Below are 17,931 nucleotides of genomic sequence, written 5' to 3' on the forward strand. Positions count from 1 at the left end.
AAAACGAACTCATAATACGGAAATTCACTTTCATCTTTGGTGTAACTGCCCACAGCAGTTGCAGAAATGTGTATACTTCGATTGATGAGTTTTTTCCTAATTATTTTTTTTATTTGCATACGTATATAACGCTTTTTAAAGTATCTTCTAATAGGTTCATATTTAGATCTAATGGGTTGTCTCAGTACTACAAATATGGTTAAGCATGCTGTAACGCTACTTTTGTACCTCATCACCCACTTCATGCAACTACGTCAGTGGTGTAACAACACTTAGCGCGCTCGACAAAGTTCCATCATGCCGCATAAAGTGTTGCCACAAATGATGCTTAGTTTGTAAACACCAGTTCCCTGGCTGGTGGGGCATGAGAGCATAAGCTTCTACCATCAATGTAGTTGGACATAACTCAAGCAGTGACATAAGTGTTCCTAATATTGGAAGATTAGATATCCCATGTTCCATGTTTCATTTCAACTTTGCCGAAATAATTGAAATTGTAGCGCCTAACGATGGGGTGTATTAAAAAACATTTTATTTTGTGATTTTTCGAAACCTCGCCTCCCCTCCATGTATTATTTTTTGTATGAAACATTATTTTCTTCTATATGGCAAGACATATTTTTTCAAACCCGGCCAATCTCCCCGCTCTCCCCTCCCCTAAATTCTTACGTAATTAATTATCGAACTCTAAAATGCAACTACTACATCTACATACGACGACTAATTAGCTCCAATTGTGAAAACAATGCTTCAGTTTGAATGAAAATTTATGAAATCCATTCACACATTATTACTCATTATTGAAAAATTACGTAATTTTTATGGAAAGTTTTACTTAAATATTGGAATTTTCTACAACATTTTCATGTATTGATTGTCATTTTGAATTGCTCAGTTGGGTTTGTTTATTGCAACTTTGCATTTACTGCTATTGCTCTTTATGATTTTTTGGATGGAAATTTTTGATTTATTGTGGGCGAATTATTATTTATTTATTGCAAGTTTTGGCTTTTTTTGTGGAAAATTTATAATTATTTCTTGCTTTTTGTGAAGCAAATAGGGACATTTTGAGGTTTTTAAATGTAAATTTCGATATTTTTTAGTGAGATTATTGTCGATTCTATTGCACTTTTGAATCTATTTATTGCTCAAATTTTTTTTATTTATGGAAAATTTCGTTTTTTCTATGCACTTCTATATTTTTTTTATGTAAATTTTTAACTTTTCTGTTGATTTTACCCTTGTTTCTTTACTGGCAAATTTTGCATTTTTTATGGAAATTTTATATTTTTTTATGGAACGATTAATTGTCTGCCGATTTTTTTGTTTTTGATTTTTATAGTTTTTATTTTTGAACATCCCTATATTTTTTCATTTTTTCTTGAAGCCTCTTCTTATTACTGATTTTTGGCAATTATAAAAATTCAAGTTTTAGCGGTATTCAAAAAAATATTTAATTTTTAATATTTTTCTGGAAATATTTTTGTTTTCCGTGTAATTAACGGAAACACAGGATTGAAATTATTTTAACACCACCAGGCTCTTCTTCTGTGATAGGTTGATAGAAAAATATAAAAGGTACAATTTTTCATATTACACGTTAAATGAATCCCAGGCATTTGTAGATCATATAAGAATACCATTTTTCGAACAATTTTAAAAAATACAAACAAGTTTCAAAAGTCATAGCCAAAAATAAAATCATTTTGATATCCGAGCTACGAAAAAATGCATAAAATTCCAAAGTCTAAAGGCGGGGTTGGGTATTAGAGGGTTAACATGATATTTGTAAACATAATTTTTGAGTAATTTTTTGTTATGCATCAGTGATTTTAGATTTATCCGCTTCGTAGAGGTATTCTAGTTCGCTTCAAATGATTTGGAAAAAATGTATAATTTTTTGATGCGCAGAATTTTTTAAAGGCACGGTGAATATGTTTAGGTGAAATATTTCCACAAAATCACCAAACGAAATATAGTCTTTATAATATGAATCTGTCCGAAATATGATACAAAGTAGTAAACTGCTGCTCTGTTGAAAATAATAATTCTAAACATTAAAATGAGCTGCTCACAATCTAGTTCACAATATGAGACAAAGCTATCAGTCTAAGTAAAATAAATTATAGCTCGTTTCCTTGCATCACATCTCAACATACTATATTATTATTGGTTTATGGACAAAAGGTCGAAAATGGTTTACTTGGTGAGAAATTTGTCCTTTTTTGAAAACAAGTTTTCGACCTTTTGTCCCTTCTTTATTCTTCGACCTTTTGTCCTTTCGACCTTTTGTTTTTCGACCTTCTGTCCTTTCAACCTTTTGTCATAGATTCATTATTATTAACGGCACATGTGGTACTCGGTTATTTTGAATTCGATCATCATGGACAAATGTTATAAATTACAAAAATTATATTCCAGTAACAAGTTGTTTTGAAATTCATTTTTACATATCGCTTTATCATCATCTAAAATGATGTAGGTTGATTAAATCTGCTGAACTGGAATATATTAACTCATACAGCCGTTGGTGGATTACTACTTGATGTCCCGAGCAGACCTAATTTCACGGATGTTTGCACCATAGGTCCTCACATAATACTATGTAAATCTTCTCCAAACTAATGTTCTCTTTTCGCCAATGTGTTCATGTTTGTATGTTGTACTTGTGCAGTGTTTGAATAAAACTTAGATTATCATACAGAGCTTCATCGGCATTGAATCGATTTCTCATTTAGGTAATAACGTTTGTTTCTCGTATACATTGTTCATTATTATTTTTTATATATATTTCATGCCTGGCATTAAAAAGAAATAAGTCAGTAGTCTAACTATTAGGTGATGCTTGTTAGTGTTCTTTTATGAGAATTTTGTTAAAAATATTGAAAAATTGTATTTACGATAGCAAACCTCTCTCTTTGATGTAAATGCTCAAATCTATGTAATAACGTTGTATGAAGTACTGGACATTTGTCCTTATATGTTAGTATTTTATACTATCATATAAGGACAAATAAGGGCCTTCTTACAGCAGTACTTGATGTTCAACTGCTTGTCTGCTACATCGTACCACCAGATAGAAGGTAGATTGAGTGCAAATCTCATGGAGAATAATTCATAATACCAATGTGCCGTGCCAATATAACGATCGAATGCTTTAACAATGTGTCGCGAAAACATGCACTTTCTAGCTTTACATAACGAACCCTACAGTATTTATGAGTAGATTTGATTTCTGGAACAAATTATTGCAACTACCGAATGTTAGTGCAACTGCCAGCTGTAACTATCTAGAGTACACGAACGTAAACAAGCAAACGGGCAATCAATGGACTTGTACTACTTCCAAAGTTTTGTTCCTAATTCGACGATAATTGAATAACGTGAGAAAATAGTATCCTGCTGTAGGATCCTGTCGTGCTACTCAGTCACGTGTGCAAAAAAGCGCTCGACGTATGAATTAGGTATTTCTTGCAGGGGGTTTGTTTCCAAAACGAACATTAAAAATTCTAGAAACCTAATTAGCTGTTAATTATTAGTTCAACTATGTCCCATGTTGAAAAGGCCTTCGGATATTCGTTTTAATGGCCTTGATGAGATTCTGCTGCAGCAAATCATTTTACAAACAGATTATTGTTTGGCTCTGTAATGTAAAATATTTTGCAGTGTGCTACTATCCAATCTTAAAAAACGGATAAATTTAATATTGCGAAAAAAAAGCATCTTGAGTCGAAAGGAAACTTAGCTGACTTCAAAATATGTATTATGACAGACAGTGAAATTGCAATAGATCTAAGCGTACATAAATGGCATAAAAAGTATAAAATGCATTCTTTGAGAAATAAGTGATTTGGATATTCTAAAGATCGAGAAATGAAGTTGTTTTAGGGTACGTCAGAAAATTTGCTTTGTGTTTCTTAAAATGAAGTGAAGGCTGAGGAGACTTGATTCCTTTTTTTAATGCAGCTGTAACGCTGCAAATAGTATTTGTAAAAAATAGTAGTAAATTTCTGCACTGGCTCTCCGTGTTTATAGTTTTACAATGATAATTGATTCTCGAGCCGTTTAGTGGCATACCTATAAGTAAATGAAAAACCGACTTACAAGGGAAGGTCACGATGGTGTTACACGGGGTTTTCAACCGGACTATTTTTGTTAGATTCTACATGTCGAAATATGAAAAACCCCAAAGCCTTTCGGGTGATGGACCAGTGGTGTAGCCAGGAGGGGCTCTGAAAGGGGCAATTTTATACGTTTATTATATTATTAAGCAAATTGGAAATTTGACAAAAATATTTTTTCAGTGTCTATTGTGATGGTAGATTACAGAATTGACATTAATGTATGTTTAAAATGTATTTTCCATGCCATTGGAGTAACTAACATGGAATATGGACACCAAAACTTATTTGGTTTTATTAGAATAGTATACCAATACTAAACCCATCCCAATTGCGCCTATGGCATGGAAAATACATTTTAAACATACATTAATGTCAATTCTATTCTCTACCATCACAAAAGATATTAAAACAATATTTTTGTCAAATTTCCAATTAGCTTAATAATATAATATACGTATAAAATTGCCCCTTTCAGAGCCCCTCCTGGCTACACCACTGGTCCATCACCCGAAAGGCTTTGGGGTTTTTCATATTTCGACATGTAGAATCTAACAAAAATAGTCCGGTTGAAAACCCCGTGTAACACCATCGTGACCTTCCCTTGTTAGTATTACAGATCGAACTCGATTATCCGGAGGATCAATTATTTTTCACTCCGGTTAATCGAATCCTCCGGATAATCGAATCAACTAAAATAAAAATTAAAACTCACGATAAAAGAGCTTAAATATTATCTTTTATCTTTATTTTATTTATATGATGCAGTAGCGTAGCCAGAAATTATTTCTAGAAACATTAGGGGTCTTGAGAAAAAAATATTTGTTTTGACCGGCATACACAAAAAACCTTTTTCAACCCCCCTTTTCCCTACCTACGTCCAAAACTGCTAAACCTAGTATTGTATATTGGAATAATGAATTATCTCAAATTTATGCATAAAAACTTAAAAACATGAATATCAAAAAACTAATTCCGGATAATCGAGTCTAAAATTCCGGATAATCGAATCCCGAATAATCGAGTCACCGGATAATCGAGTCTCCGGATAATCGAGTCCGACCTGTATACCATTTAATTCCACTAGAGTTTGTATCCTATGAGAGATACGCGTATTGCGACCTCGAAATACTGTCAAAGGATACAAAATCCAGAGGAATTAAATGGTAATTGCAATGTGATGAACTCGCTGCAGTTGAAATTTAATCTTACCTTAAATTTCAGTTCGTCATTAAAATTTCAATTAACTCGTACCATCAGTACATGAGATACAAAACCCCAATCTGGCAATATTGGAAAAACACCTAGCTTTTGTTACTAGATTGTAAATGATACGATAGTATGGTCTCATTATACAATGCTGCATTGTAACTCCTTCAATTGAAATAAATAAGATTATGCTACCATCAGAGCAAGAAGGGACGCATCTTAGTTCAGACGCGCTATCATAGTTTTACTGACATTTTTCCCAATAAACACCAGTAATTGGTTTCATGTTTAGCACTGATTATCAATTTCTAGTGCTTATCAGTAAATGAGCATCCAAACATGCAGCCCTTCCATCGCTTTATCCTTTATCCAGTTTGAAGAAATAAACTGCTGTTGACATCATTGAATGTTTTTCAATTAGGATTAACTCTAAAGAATCTTGTCATCAATTTGATTAAAGCAATAACATAGAGTAAAGTGGGGCAAAAGTTCGAGTGGGGCAAGAGTTTCTTTTTAAGATTTCTAGCTCAAATCAAATCAAAACTTAAAAATGTCATGGTGGTTCGAATGCTATTCAAGTAAGAGACTTTCACTCCAAATATCATAAAAATCGATTGATATTTGGAAAAGTTGTGGCAATTTGTTGTTTTTCGACGTAAATATTGTAATATTTGGTCAAACTTTCGATGCATGGAACCAAATGAAGATAAAATATTTTTCAATATTTTATGAAAGGGCGTTTCTAGGCCTATCATAAGGATGTTTTGACGTGTATTAGTTTTTCCATAAATCGTTGGAATCAATTTTTGGCCCATAGCGGGGCAAAAGTTCGACCCATGTATAAACCCACGGAAAATTTTTCAAATTTCCTGAAATCTACATATTAACTTGAAGTTTAGCGAAATTTTCCTGATCGTGCGATAAATGTCACAAAAATTTTACATTTTCACTTAGTTTTGCGAAAAACTGCTATTTTTCGGGTATATTACAACTAACCCTGTGTTTTGGCATTTTTTTATGTAAATTTAGTGTGTATTTTTCGGCAAACATAAGTTTACGGCTGGTATAAAGTATGCCTGGCATAAAAGTATTGATATTTTGTGTTTTAGCCAACGAACTTTTGCCCCACACTAGATTCGAACTTTTGCCCCACCGGTGGGGCAAAAGTTCTTTTAAGACAATCAATTTTGAAACTGTTATAACAAAAAATGGGTAAATATTTTGACACAAGTTTGTTCAGCAAAGTTATAGCCAATATGTTGAAGGTTCGCTGTATGGTATTTGTTTTGTTTCATCTACTATTATTTTCCTAGAAACTTTGATTATACCACTAAGGTCGAACTTTTGCCCCACCTTACACTATGTTATCTTTAAGATTTGTTATAACTCATGGGAAATGGCTTTAAATAACTTTTTTGATAAAATTTCGCTTAGAGTTTTCAAACTGGTGGTCTGCCGACCCCAATAAGGCTGTAACGAAATCTCAGAGGGGCGTGAAAACATAGCAAATGTATGTGATTTATCACGATTAACAGAAATCCACGTTCTTGCTCATTTTAGAGTTGCAGATTCAAAGGCTGTGCAGCTTTATTTCCACACATCAAATACTATTGAAGTTTGCGAATATGCTTGAGAATTATTATGACATGAGTGAAATTTATTTGCATTTTTTTTTGTTCCACTTTGAATAAACATCATACAAACATCTGCCATGAGGTTCGTAAGATGATTTTGTGATATTACGTTACTGGTAAAATTTAATTTGCAACAACAATAAAAACAAACCTCCAAAACTGTCACGAGATTTCTGATAATTCTGCGAAATCTATGTCAATGTGCCCCAAATTTGAAATAATGGAGATATGGGTGCGAACTGTATTTATTAAATTGTCTGTGTGTTCTTTGCCATGTATTTTATAGCGAACTCTGAACACCTAACTCAAAGAAATCTTTGTTCCACGTCTGCTAAAAATGTAAAAAGATCCAGACTGTAGCCCTTCTTGTTAATAAAATTATTTAAAATTATCGGTTTAAATGAAAATTAACAAAAATTTTTTACAGTTTTTCCATTTTTTTTCTTTGCAACTATGTGGGCGCTTGAAGTTTTCTGTCACTTTGGCGAAATAATTTGTATCAGCTGAAATTTGATTTTAAATGCTTTCAGGAGTCCGCGGATTATTTATAAAAAATGGAATGTTCACGAATAGTTGTTCAAATTATTTTGTTTTTCATGTTGATTTTTCATTAAATGTTTGGTTGTGAAAGTATCTCTTATAATCTATTATTATTTGTTTAACTACACTTGGAATTTACTAGAAACCAATACGGGAATAAAGATTTAATTTTGAAGAACATTGTAACAATCAAATATTCGTAATCCGGGGGTAAATTTATCATTATTTCACAACTTATTTTAATGTTATCCTTTGGAATTTAAATATTGTCAACTTTATTTCGGTAAAATCAATACTTCATTGATCTCTATCAGTTTATATAATCAATTTTTTATGAAATAAAATTTAACCTATCATAAAATTAGTTGTAATATCAAAAATTGAAAATGTCACATTGGGGCGAAATTGATCACTATATAATAAAGCATATTTTAGAATGTAAAATTTTCCTTTCTACTAAATTTGGGTCTCCTGAATCCAAAACTGATGTCAAAATTCTTACAACTTGTAAATATCATCATATTATTGCAAAATTAAACTTTGTTAAACTGCATAATATGCCTAAATATATACAATTTCCCTTGAAATAAGCACGTTATTCAACAATAAACGGATTTATGAGCATAAAACTATTCTGGTTATACTATATGATTTCAAAAATAAGTTCAGCAGTTCACACTGAAGCTTACACAACATTTTTAACACTCAAAGTTTTCATGCAGGCTTAGCACCAGCAGATTGTTTAGTACCAACATTTCTAACAGTATTGATTACACCATCAAAAACTGTGAATATTTCTATGCAAAACAGACCATAATAAAAATAAAATAGTTTAAAATCATCATTGAACATCTATAAACTAGAGAACATTGAATGTATGTGATGCCAACGAAGTATTAAAAATCCTTGAAAGGAAATGCTATTTGGTACCGACTTGATCAAATTCACCCCAGTGATCAATTTGCCCCCGGATTACGGTACCTTACTTAAATGTTTAATATTTTTGAGAGTCTTCCAGGACTATATGGACAGCTTTTACGAACATTGTTCATTGCTTTTTCTAAAAGTTTAGAACATTGACCTATAACAGAATGTCAAAAATACTACTTGATATCATAACGTACAATATTGTAGATTGTATCATGATTAAAATTGAGAAAGCTGGTTTTTATCTGAAGTAGATTTGTTAACCTCATGCAATACTGCTTTGTATTTCTTCTATATACACTCCCGTGCATAAGTTTGGGTTCATCTCCTAAAAAACAAACAAAAGTGTTCAGTTCATATCTCTGTGAATACACATCTAATTCAAACTCTCTATGGTAGCCACTAAGCGTATCATAGCCACCTATGACCGCTGGGCGAGCTTGTGCACAAGGCGCATGCATATAGGGCCTAACTATCAACAACTGAAAGGGTAATGAAAATGAGCATAAATCCTTATACAACCTTTTACAATTATGTTTACTATGGTATCAACTAGTGTATTTGTCATTCTGAGCTCAATTGAACGGGATTAATTAGCAAAGCCGCTAATCTGACATCTCCTGTCGATTTGGAACAAACTATCGTGCAGATTGTTTTACCACATCTTTCCGTGTATATTTGTTGCGTTTATATTCGACCGAACAGTCATCCTGATATTTACACGAAACACGTCGAATCTGTTGATCAAACACTGAAGGAAGTCAACGCCCACAATATTATTTTATGCCTTGGTGATTACAATCTACCTAATTTGACCTGGCGTTTCGATGAGGATCTTTCAGGGTTTTTACCAACCAACGTATCAACCGAACAGGAGATTGCCTTAGTAGAACCTATGTTGTCGACTGGTTTGTATCAAATCAATGACGTTCTGAACGTGAACGATAGGTTACTTGACTTGGTTTTCGTAAGTGATTCATGCATAATTGATCTCTTCGAGTCACCATCATCGCTTCTTAAATGACGCTCACCATAAGCCAATCATTTTATCGTTGGACGCCCGTTCTCGTCACGTAAGACTGCAATCATCTCCTGAGCTTAGTGCTGACTAGGGGTCATGCACAAATTACGTCACGCTCCAAGGGGGGGGGAGGGGGTCGAGCCAAGCGTGACATGCCTTACAAAATTTTCGAAGGACTCATACAAAAAGTGTAACAAAGGGGGGGGGGGGGGAGGGGGTCGAAAAAGTTGAAATTTAGCGTGACATAATTTGTGTACCATCCCCTATGACTTCTCCCGTTGTGACTACCATGCTATTAACAACTTGATAGCTTCTCAGGATTGGAATCAGCTTCTTGACCAAGACTCTGTTGATAACTCGGTGGCTACTTTCTACCACGTTAGAGTGTCCATTTCCCGGCCATTTTGCTCGTCCCGGGATTCGGGACAAAAATCAGTGCTGTTCCCGGGAAATCCCGGGATCCCGGGATTTGTCAATGTTTCTATAAAATTAGCATTTCAGTTGAAATGGAAGTTCAAATTTAACAATACAATGTTTTTTCAATAAAATAAAGAGATAACGTAACTTTAAAAAAAAGGTATTACTGCAAACCACATTTAAGATATTCTGATGAGGAAACCTAACAAAAATCAAAACTTAGTTTGACTAATTACGGGTTTGCTATGGATTTTTTCACATTCTCTATAACACTTATAAATGGAAGTATGATAAAAAACTTAAGTCATAATATTAAAGCAATTTGCTACAAACATTTGAAAAGCCATAAAAACTTTAGAGCAAAAGAAACGATCAAAGTTCATTGAAGGAATTGTAGATCATGCTAAAAGTTGATTACTGAAAATTATTGACTAAAGTTTACTGCCGTGAATCGCAAGTCAGTGGTATCTGCATTTTGGTCGAAATTGAGTTGATATCAGTTTTCATTATAACTTCTAAAGATCTTTCAGCTGAACTAACGAGAAATCACTTTTTATTCAGTAACATTAGGAAAGAACACCAAGTCGAATTGTCCCATAATGAAAAGTAAACGCATATCAGTCCCACTGCAGATTCTCGCATCGTGTAACACAAAAATGAATCGTTATTTGGTCATCTTTATAATTTTCTTGAAAAGGTAACGGAGTGAAAAGCAAATTATGAAAGTTTCATTGGAATCGAAACATGTTCCAATCTCCTGGAAATTTTTGAATTTTTGTATGGAAAACGAGATTGAAAACAATTTTCTCAATACCTACTTTTCACAGGCAGTTTAGGTGTACTTTCAAATTTGTTATCTCAGCATAGGCTTATAAAAATGGCTGATGTAGAAAAGAAAAGCATTAAAATCGCCCAAATAGACAAATAAAAATATGTGTTTCTTACTTGGTAAAAGGATCTTTTCATGAGAATAATTACTCGTTTATTCTCTTTTCCATTATGTATTTCTACTTTATCAAATAAGGTTAATAGTGAGGAAAAATGTAATGGTTTTCCATTGAAATTTAGCGGTTTTCATCAAATTCAACGTACATTTCGGGAATCCCGGGATTCCCGGGATATTGGAAATAAAATCCCGGGAAACGGGAAATCCCGAAATTTGTCAAATCCCGGGATTTTTTGTCCCGGGATGTCCCGGGATGGACACTCTATACCACGTTATTAACCGAATCATCAGTGAAACTGTTCCCGTCAAAGCTAAGCGGTCTACGAAATCGTTCAGGCAACCTTGTTGGACACCGCAGCTTCGTAACCTCTGCAACTGTTCACGAAAAGCCAGAAAAAGATTCTATCTTAAGACAGCGGAGGATGATTATTTGCGCCTACAACATAATCGTTTCCGGGAATATGTCAACAGCCTCCAATCTAATTTTAAGCAAGATCCATTATCCTTTTGGACGTACATAAATAAGCGAAAAAGTTCAGCCACAATCCCTGCCGACGTTTCTTATCGCACGCGTAGTGCCGGCTCACCCGAAGAAAACGCAAATCTCTTTGCAGAGTTCTTTCGTTCAGTATATGTTGAAAATCCACCTCCAATATCTCAGGACTACGTAAACAGCCTTTCATCGTACAACATACAGCTCCATCGAGTCACGTTTGACGGCGATAGTATTCTTGCAGCACTCAGCAAAGTAGATGATTCAGAAGGTCCCGGACCCGACCTTATTACGCCAAGCTTCATCAAACAATGCGCTCAATCGCTTGCGACGCCGATTGCATTGATTTTCAACCGTTCGTTGATCGAGGGAGTCTTCCCCGAAGCGTGGAAGCTCGCGTCTATCACTCCTATACATAAATCGGGGAGTGTACATGACGTGGAATACTACCGACCAATATCTATTCTCTGCTGCTTGGCGAAGGTCTTCGAAACTTTGCTACACGATGCTTTGTATCCAGTTGTGCAGTCCGCTATATCTGAGTCTCAGCACGGATTCGTCAAAAAGCGATCAACGACGTCGAGTCTGATAACGTTTACTCATGCTGTGTTCGAGAAACGTAGCCAAGTTGATGCCATATATGTGGATTTCTCAAAAGCTTTCGACAAGGTACCTCACAATTTAGCCATCGCAAAACTGAACCGCCTTGGACTGCCTTGTTGGACCATCCAGTGGCTGAAATCTTATTTATCCTCCCGTAAAGCTTTTGTGAAAGTACAAAGCGCGAGATCTGATATATTTGGTATATCCTCCGGAGTTCCACAAGGAAGTCACCTAGGTCCACTTATTTTTGTGCTCTTCATAAACGATTTGTGTGATCAGCTGGACTGTGGCAAATTACTGTATGCAGATGATTTGAAGCCCAGGGGTCCAGATAGCCGTAGCGCTAAACGCGCAGCTATTCTGCAAGACCAAGCTGGGGGTCGTGGGTTCGAATCCCACCGGTCGAGGATCTTTTTGAGTTGGAAATTTTCTCGACTTCACAGGGCATAGAGTATCTTCGTACCTGCCACACGATGTACACATGCAAAAATGGTCATTGACATAGTAAGCTCTCTAATTATCACTTTTTCTTTTTTTTTTTTAGTTTTTTTTTTTATTATTTATTTATTTATTTATTTATTTTTTTATAGTAGGGTACAAAAAAGCTTCAAAAGCCAGGCCTGTTGTGTGTTGGCACGGTGTGTGACTCACGTTAGCACGTTAGGCGTGCTTAACCACTAAAAAACTTTCCCTACTGCTCCTGTGCCTCGATCCCCCCCGGAACTACATCAGGCAACTTCATCGGGGGAGGGCTGTGCTCATGCACTTCTGTGCTCATGCACTTATGTGCTCATGCACTTCTGTGCTCATGCACTTCTTCAATCTCAGCCTCTAACTGTTCTGCTAGTTCGCTGTTGGAGCGTTTTGCCCAATTGGCGGTTGAACATCTCGCCGGGACTTTGGACAGCTTTCTGTGCGACGACGCATACTTCCCTTGAGCTGGCCTCGCGTCAGAGCTCTGATGATCTTCTACTGGACGCTCATGTGCACTTCGTTGCTCTACGACGACTCGTTCTCCGCTGCTGCTGTTCGAGCTCTCCTTGTTGACCAGTTGGATGCCGAGGTCGGACCAGCGATTCCGGTTGGAGGATGACTTCCGGTTCACTGGCGCCCAGACGACCCAAAACTGGTTTGTGACGATCGATGCTGCTCGGCTTAGTCCCCGACGGTGGAACTAGCCTACTCCGGCTACGCGCTTCTTCATGATTCGATACTGGCCGGTGGAGTGCCGAAGTCGGTCCAGCGATTCCGGTTGGGGGATGGCTTCCGGTGCACTGGCGCTCCGACGAATCAAGCCGGTGATACGCTACGTACTACTCAGAGTAGTCCCCGGCGGTGGATCTATCTTACTCCGACGAAGATTTCCCCGGCGGCGGAAGATCTCCCGAACCGATGCTATCCGGGCAGATGCCGAGGTCGGTCCTGCGATTCCGGTGGAGGGAAACTTCCGGTTCACAGGCGCCCCGACGATCATTTGCCGGTGCAATAACGCGATCTACTCAACTAGTCCCCGGCGGTGGACTTAACCTACTCCGAAGCTGGCCGGGCAGATGCCGAGGTCGGTCCTGCGATTCCGATGGAGCGAAACTTCCGGTTCACAGGCGCCCCGACGACCATTTGCCGGTGCTATTTCGCGAATTACTCAGCTGGACCCTGGCGGTGGACTCAGCCTACTCCGACTCGACGTTGGTTGGCCAAGTGCCAGGATCGGTTCTGCAATTCCGGTTGGAGGATGGCTTCCGGTTTGCAGGCGCCCGGACGACTATTAACCGATACTACGCTACGCCCGCTCTACTCGGTCTAGTCCCCGACGGAGGATCTAGTCCCCGACGGAGGATCGCGACCCGGAGCTCTCTGGTCTTCACGCCATCTTCTTTGCAGCAACGACATAATCGCCGTTATTCCCCTGTTAACCGCATTCCAGGTGCTTTCATGCTGGCACATGTTCTGCACGATGTTGTCCGGATTTAGGACGTTTGCGGTTTCTGGCATCATCTCGCTTCGTATATCCGTGAATCGAGGGCAGTCGAATATAACGTGCTCCGGTATCTCCTCGATATTTGGAAAGGCCGGACAATGTGGAGATTCTGCGTGTCCGAATCTGTGCAGATATTTCCGGAAGCATCCATGGCCTGACAGAAACTGGGTCAGGAAGAAGTTAACTTCTCCATGTTTTCTGGTCGTCCACACCGACACGTTAGGAATGAGCCTGTGGGTCCACCTTCCTTTCTCCGAGTTATCCCACTCCTGCTGCCACCTGGCCATTGTGTCCAACCTAATGGTATTCCTCACATTCCTGGTGTCCCTTTGCTGGTAACATGCGATGTCCTCAGCCAGAGTGATGCAGATGGGGATCATTCCGGCGCACACTGCCTCCGATGATATAGTGCGGTAGGCACTCGCAACCCGTATAGCCATGAGCCGGAACGTACCTGCCAGCTTATCTCGATTACGTTTGGTTCCCAACGCTGCAGCCCAAGCCGGGACTCCATACCTCAGTATAGATGATGATACGGTCGCTAGAAGACGCCTCGTGCTGCTTCTTGGTCCTCCAATGTTGGGCATGATCCTGGCTACGGTGTTAGCAGCTTTCGCTGCCTTTTCGCAGGCATAGTCTACGTGGCTGTTGAAGTTTAGCATGTCGTCGACCATTACTCCGAGATGCTTTAGAGAGCGCTTAGATGGGATTGCGTGCCCTCCGACGTTGATTTCCAACTGCTGTACCGCCTTGCAGTTGCTGACCAGCACCACCTCCGTTTTATGATGAGCCAACTGCAGCTTGACTCCAGTCATCCACGATTCGATGGTGTCTAGCGATTCCGCCGTCAGCATCTCCACCTCTTCCGCAGTCTCACCAGTTATCGCAAGAACGACGTCATCTGCGAACCCGATGATCTCGACTCCATTTGGCAGTGACAAGGTTAGCACTCCATCGTACATCATGTTCCAACATGTTGGACCAAGTATGGATCCTTGTGGAGCTCCCACCGTGACTTCAATTGACATCCGTCCCTGGTTTGTGTCGTAGACCAGTACCCGGTTCTGAAAGTAACTTTGCAGAACTTTACATAGATATCCTGGAACCCGCATTCTGTGTATCGATTGCCTCTCCTCTTCTGCTTGGACGCTTTCTCCGCGCACGCGATGACTGCCCGAATAGCATCCACCGTCGAAGTCTTTTTACGGAATCCGAACTGCCTTTTCGACAATCCGTTTTGCCTTCCGTGTAGATCGTCAGCCTGCCGAGGATGACCTTCTCCAAAAGATTGCCAAGAGTATCCAGCAAGCATATTGGTCTATATGAAGCAGGATCTCCTGGCGGTTTTCCCGGTTTTGGCAGTAACACCAGCTTCTGCACCTTCCATCTGTCTGGGAAGCAGCCTTCCGCTAGATACTTCTGCAATGCTGTCCTGAATATGTCTGGGAACGCCAAGATTGCTGCCCTTAGCGCAACATTAGGGATTCCATCTGGTCCGGGAGCTTTGTTCAGCTTCAATCCATTCGCAACCGTTACCAGCTCGGCGTTAGACACATGTATACCGGCATTTTCCTCATCTACGTCAGCGTACGGTGTGGGCGGCCACGCTGTTGGAGCATGCGTAGGAAAGAGACCGTTCACTATCGCCTTCAGTTTGTCGGGACACATTACAGCTGGGGTAACTGGGCCCTTGATCTTCGCCATCACTACTCGATAGGCGTTGCCCCAGGGATTTGCGTCAGCTTCCCGGCACAACTCCTTGTAGCAGTTCGTTTTACTCGTCGATATTTCCCGTTTGAAGGCGGCTGTGGCCAGTCGGTAGGTCACTTTACGCTCTTCCATGCTGGCTTCGGATCTAGCTCTCTGCACGCGTCTTCTGGCTCTTAAGCAGGCTGCGCGAAGGGTGCTGAGTCTGTCGTTCCACCAGTATGCAGGACGCCGTTGATTTCTTGGCTCCAATTTTCTCGGCATAGTTGCGTCACACGCTCTCGCCAACGCTTCTGTCAGCTCTCCTGCATCCATGTTTGGAGCGTCGCTTACTGCTCGGAGTGCTTCGACGAAAAGATCCTTATCGAAATGCTTCGTCTTCCACCTTCGTTCTCCATTTCTCCTCTGCCATACTGAACAACTTCTCTGGCCAACGCAGTAGTGGATCGCCTGATGGTCACTGTGGGTGTATTCTTCGCTAACTCTCCAGTTCATATTGGTGATCAGCGACGGGCTGCAAAAGGTCACGTCTATGATGGACTCCCTACCGTTTTTGCGAAATGTGCTAGCGAGACCGTCGTTGCACAGCCTTACGTCGAGCTTCGCTAGAGCTTCAAGCAAACTGTAGCCTCTCGCGTTGGTTAGTCTACTACCCCACTCCACGGCCCACGCATTGAAGTCTCCTCCGATTATTACCGGCGTTCGACCGATCAGCTTGTCGGTTAGCACATCCAACATCTGGGTGTACTGCTCCAGTGTCCATCTCGGGGGGGCGTAACAGCTACACACGAAGATTTCGTTAATTTTAACGATCACGAAGCCCTCGTATGAGCGTTCGACTACTTCTTGGATAGGGAATCTGCCCATTACTTGAATCGCCGTCGTCTCTGCTCTGTCTGCTACCCAATTGCCGTTATCGGGAGGAACCCGATACGGTTCTGCAATGATCGCAATGTCGCACTTTGTTTCTGTTGTCGACTGCCACAACAGTTGTTGTGCGGCGTCGCAATGGTTGAGGTTCACCTGCGTTATCTCCATCATCATTACTGCCCTGCCTTCGCCTTCTGATATTTGGGGCACTTGAAGCCACCCGTCGTATGGGCGTTACCTTCCTCCACCTTACACAGCATGCACCTAGGTGTATTCAGGCAGTCCCTGCCAACGTGACCTTTTTCACCACATTTCCTGCAGTGTTCGGACCTGTCCGGGCCTTTGCAGTTTATTGCCCGGTGGCCGAAATCCATGCATTTGAAGCATCTCTCCACCGGATTTGTCTCCCGAGGGATCAGTTTCAGCGGGCAAACCGACCATCCCACCTTGATCTTACCAGCCTCGACGAGTTTTTTGGCTGCTGCGACTGGTAATCGGATCGTCGCTATTTGCATACCTCCGTAAGCTCTCCTCAGCCGGATGGACTGCGGTGCTTCTTCCAGGTTGCATTGGGATAACAGTGCACCCCTCACGTCGTCTTCTGTTGTGATCTCGTCCAGTTCTCTGCATTCGATCACTGCCTCCTGGGATAAGGCTCTCACGCTTGCCTCGTTGCCCAGCGACTTCGCGACGAGCTCTCGGCAGGCCGAACTCTTGATCGACTGATCTTTTTTATGCTCAAAGAGCATGTCACCTTTCTGGGTGCGCCTGGTTCTCACCACGTTTTCACCCAGCTCCTTAAGCTCTGGGTCCTCCCTCACTCTCCTGAGAATCGCCGCGTAGCTTGTCTTATCGCTTGCCTCAATGACAAGAGCAGCCCCTGAACCTCTCGCGAGGTGACCGTCGCTTTTCTTTCTTCTTCGGTTCCTTTTTTTTTTGCTTTTTCCTAGTGGGGTCGAAACTCCAGAAAGAAGAAGAAGAAGATGATGATTTGCAGCTATTTCGTACGATCAAAACATTGCTGGACTGTTGTGCGCTACAAGCTGATGTCGATACCCGAGGAGAAAAGAATAACTCCTCAATAACTTATGCATTCCATATTTTGTATCATACCATAATAAGGTATTGTTCAGTTGACAATACCTCATTTTGGTATTATAATGGTATATGAAAAACATGTGTAAAACAATTAAAAATACTTATTTTGAAGAAAATAACTACTGAATACCAAATTTAGGTATTCCATACCAGATAATTTCCAATACTTACAACCTGAATGAGGTATGAATGAGCCCTGCATAAGAGGTAATATATCTCAGCTATTACCTTCTGCATATTCTACAAATACCAAGCTGATAATTAGATTAGGTATTGTAATACCTAAATAATACGTGATGGATTTTCATTTCATTTTTTACAATAATAGTTCAATAAATTCGACGATGCTTATGCACTTAAGTCACTT

General features: G+C 39.6%; 1 protein-coding gene across 4 annotated transcripts in view; it reads left to right on the forward strand.

Moving 5' to 3' along the window:
• The window catches only part of LOC5578330 (FMRFamide-related peptides), a 92,503-nt gene that overhangs the window by 59,968 nt on the left and 14,604 nt on the right, over nucleotides 1-17,931 (forward strand). The gene's annotated exons all lie outside the window — the stretch shown is intronic.

Source organism: Aedes aegypti, chromosome 2, assembly GCF_002204515.2.
Source record: "Aedes aegypti strain LVP_AGWG chromosome 2, AaegL5.0 Primary Assembly, whole genome shotgun sequence".
Classification (NCBI taxonomy): Eukaryota; Metazoa; Arthropoda; class Insecta; order Diptera; family Culicidae; genus Aedes; species Aedes aegypti.